The sequence below is a fragment of the Megalobrama amblycephala genome, linkage group LG17, assembly GCF_018812025.1.
Source record: "Megalobrama amblycephala isolate DHTTF-2021 linkage group LG17, ASM1881202v1, whole genome shotgun sequence".
NCBI lineage: Eukaryota > Metazoa > Chordata > Actinopteri > Cypriniformes > Xenocyprididae > Megalobrama > Megalobrama amblycephala.
Genome location: NC_063060.1, coordinates 25,776,111 through 25,780,142, shown reverse-complemented (window position 1 = coordinate 25,780,142; position 4,032 = coordinate 25,776,111). Strand labels below are relative to the sequence as shown.

Genomic DNA, 4,032 nt, shown 5'->3' with positions numbered 1-4,032 from the left:
CCAGAACAAAACAATGCCATACTCAATTTTTATTTGTTTCGTTTTCCAGCAGGTGAATCTGTTGTGACCTGCTGCTGCACATAGCACATTTATATTTAGTTACATAACATGCATCTAATTTATAATTTATGAGATGTCTAAAATGATTCCTAGATCCCTTTTGCTGATAAATTGGCAATGTCTAGCTGTGTTTTTAAACACCAACATTTCAAAGGCACATTTTACTGTTTGTCATTCACATTTGTTTGCAGGTACATTTTGTGTTCTTCATCTGAACACAACATCAATTAAATGCTTAATTGAAATTAACATTAAATACGTCCACTTTCTCCGTTAATTCATACAAAGATCAATATTTACATAAAACATGCAGTGGCACTGTCAGATCTTTGCGGGGTCAATTGTGCACCCTGTCCACATTTGTGTGTTCAAAAACAACAACTGAATTAGAAAGATTTTAAAAATGTACAAGCTGTTATATAGTATATAGTTACTGTTACATAGTTTTAGTGTACTTCAAATCATAAAAAGTATATATACACTGTATATTTAAAAACTTATCGCAGATAATATTAACAAAATAAAAGGCCACTTAAGTGTGCTTAAAGACAGTACACATTCATGACTTGTTTCTTAACATACTTAAGTACACTTTTTCACTGAAATATGATTTTTGAAAGACATGCTGCTGTCTAATATAACACTCTTTATCTGTAGAGAATGAAGTAATGGTACATTCTTCCAGATGCAGCTCTTGAATTTCATCGAAAATCTTAACTGAAGATGAACGAAGGTCTTACGAGTGTGTGGAACGACATGAGGGCGAGTAATGACAGAATTTTCATTTTTGGTGCTCCGAACTGCTGATTCGACACAAAATTATTGATTAAAATCAATATATAATTCGTTATTTTGTTTTTTTGGGACACCAAAAATATTTGTCGCTTTATAATATTAATATTGAACCACTATACTCACATGAACTGATTCAAATATGTTTTTAGTACCTTTATGGATCTTGAGAGAGAAAATGTCATTGCTCCCTATGCAGGCATCACTGAGCCAATCGGATTTCAACAAAAATATCTTTATTTGCATTCCGAAGAATAACAAAGGTCTTACGGGTGTGGAATGGCATGAGGGTGAGTAATAAATGACATTTTCATTTTTGGGTGAACTAACCTTTAATATGAAATACATTTTTGATTATAAATAACATTACCTTTCACACTTAAAGGATTAGTTCACTTTCAAATAAAAATGTCCTGATAATTTAGTCTCCCCCATCCAAGATGTCCATGTCCTTCTTTCTTCAGTTGAAAAGAAGTTAAGGTTTTTGATAAACATTCCAGGATTTGATCCACAGGTCAAAGTTTGAAATAATTGTTATATACTTGCACTAGCATATTGAATATGACAATTTAGTTCAAACTTTGACCTGTGGAGGGCAGTAATACACTTAGCATCTACACTGCTGGAATTCAAATAGAGAAGAAGAGGAGAGCTAGTTGAAGATGAGCATTTATGGTTAAAACAAAATTTTTTAAAAAAAATTTAGAAAATGAGTGATGGTTTCTCTAGATAAGACCCTTATTTAGTCTGGGATCGCAGCTGATGAAGCTGCACCGTTTGGGATCCATTGAAGTCCACTATATGGAGAAAAATCCTGGAATGTTTATCAAAAACCTTAATTTCTTTTCGACTGAAGAAAGAAGGACATGGACATCTTGGATGACATGGGGGTGAATAAATTATCAGGAAATTTTAATTTGAAAGTGAATGTGGCGACCAGGGCGGGCGAGAGCCGTGAGGGAACGGCGCGAGGCCGGTGGCGCGAGAGTTAACGAGCTACACCTGGGAGGCGCGCCGGCCTCGAGTCTCTCACGGAGGAGCTCCGGGAGCATAAAAGGAGGAGCGACGACCGTGGAGGACGAGAGAGGACCAGGCCTGGACTTTATGCTATGTTTTATTATGTTTGTGTGGCCGGCAGACGTCCGCGAGGGTCTGTCGGCATTACTTTCGTTTTGTTCTTTGCTTATTTTGAATTAAACTGTTGAACGTTCGCCGGTTCCCGCCTCCTTCTTCCCACATCTACTGACGTCGTTACAGTGAATTAATCCTTTAAGTATATTCTTTTAAGGTAATTTTTTTAAGTACTCTTTAAAAGTCCGCAAAAAATGTACTTTCAAATACAACATACAATAAATATATAAATGAATAATGAGTCACTGTTCATATTATAAACAAATGACTGTCAGGGGAGTTAATGCTGTCAGGGAACATCAGAGGTTAGCAGCAAACACGACAGAGCTTTATTGCACACATGCTAAACACACGCAGGTGAGTTAATCAAAGGTATTGTGGGGTTTTGGATAATGGATGAGAGGAATAACAGAGTCTTTGCCATTTTAACAGGTTGAAGAGGAGGTAGTGAAGATGGACCAGGGACCAGAGTGAAGCGCACACCTCATTGCTGTTGGAGTAAGTGCGTATCTAGGTGAGTATGTAACTTTCACTGCAGAATCTGTGACATATGCACCCTCTATGACTGACTCCATAAGATAAACAGCTTTCTTAAAATGAACATTGAGGCATCTTCATTGTAAGTTCTGCCTCCTATGAAGGTCACAACCCTAGAATCATGGATAATATGTATTATTTACATGCAGAACAAAAAGAGAAAAATAACATGCAAGAAAGCCTGACCACATGACTTGTTTTCTTAGATGTCAAGAGAAAGCCATATCTGTTTGTCTGAGGCTTATTTTCAATACCCATATTGTAAATAACATACTGATACATGACTCCATTTTCCCATTTTCTTAGGTGACAACAATTTCTTCGCCTCAATCTTAAACACACCTCCATGACCTTTTCCCTTTCTGTGAAAACATTTACTGACAGCATGGCTTTGATGAAACGCTGGCTGATAATTTGAAAGAGCTCGTCCAATTTTCACGTGGTCTCCCGAGCTTTGGTGTTGTGGCCCATGGTGTGACTCGATGCTGTGACTATTCCAGCAGGGACCCTAGGTGTCACAAAATACATTACCAGCCTTGTTTACCCTGGTAGAGAACACAATTGCTATAATTATTGTCATTTTCATCAAAGCCAGTGAAAGCTGATGCGGTGTTAGTGTAATGCAGTAAAATTACAGGGAACACACTGAGAAGGGCCTATTAAAATGTCTGACATTGGAGAGGGATGACTGCTGCCCTACTTTTCACTCTACCATTTCTTTCAATTTACCTATATATCTCTGCCCTATATCATTGATGCTGAAAAATAAAGGGGATACTTACCCCATTAAACTGAGTAGATGATGAAAGCCACGTATTAACTAATAAAAAGTTAGTTGCAATCCTTGAATCTGAGTGGTCAAGCCAAGTGTACTGATATCTAGTCCAACAGCACTGTGATTTTTCACTGTTTGTCACAGATCTGCTTGCCAGTATTTGTTTGTCAGTCTGTGCATTAGTGTTGGAGATTTTTCATTGACAGTAGGTGGTGACAAATGACTTATGATTCATATGATTTAGAAAACTGATTCATGCAAGAAAGAACTGACTCTAATTAGGAGTAAGTCATTGAATCATCCACTCAACGATTTGCTCAAAAACACTGATTCATTAGAAAAGGAAATTCCACTTTGTTGGGTTGTTGCTTAGCAACAGGCAATTTTATGTGGCTTTGGTTTTGTGTGGAACTATTTTCATGAACAGAGCAAATTTAGGCCCCGTTTAGTAATTTTTTGTTTTAAAATGCATAAGTTTTGCTACGGTTACGCTACACCGTCGTTTTCGAACTTCAAAAAGGGAGACTTTCTAAAACGCTGCAGACCCCATTTTAGTTTAAAAACACTAGGGATGCATTTCCGTATAAACAGACCGAAATGGAGACTTTTGAAAATGACGCCATGGCTGCCCACGTTCGCTCTGCGTATCCTTGACGACCATGTAAACAATGACACGGAGTCTGAACTGTAATCTTTGCTGGCTTTGTTGTCATTTTTAGCAGTCATTGTGCAGTTAA

The 4,032-nt window shown here is 37.4% G+C and overlaps 1 long non-coding RNA gene across 1 annotated transcript; it reads left to right on the top strand.

Moving 5' to 3' along the window:
- The first annotated feature begins 2,095 nt into the window (after positions 1-2,095).
- LOC125250877 lies at positions 2,096-3,359 on the top strand. The gene is made up of 4 exons (XR_007180887.1): positions 2,096-2,140; positions 2,259-2,340; positions 2,416-2,497; positions 2,827-3,359. It is a non-coding gene; the product is annotated as an uncharacterized LOC125250877 (long non-coding RNA).
- The last annotated feature ends 673 nt before the right edge of the window (positions 3,360-4,032 follow it).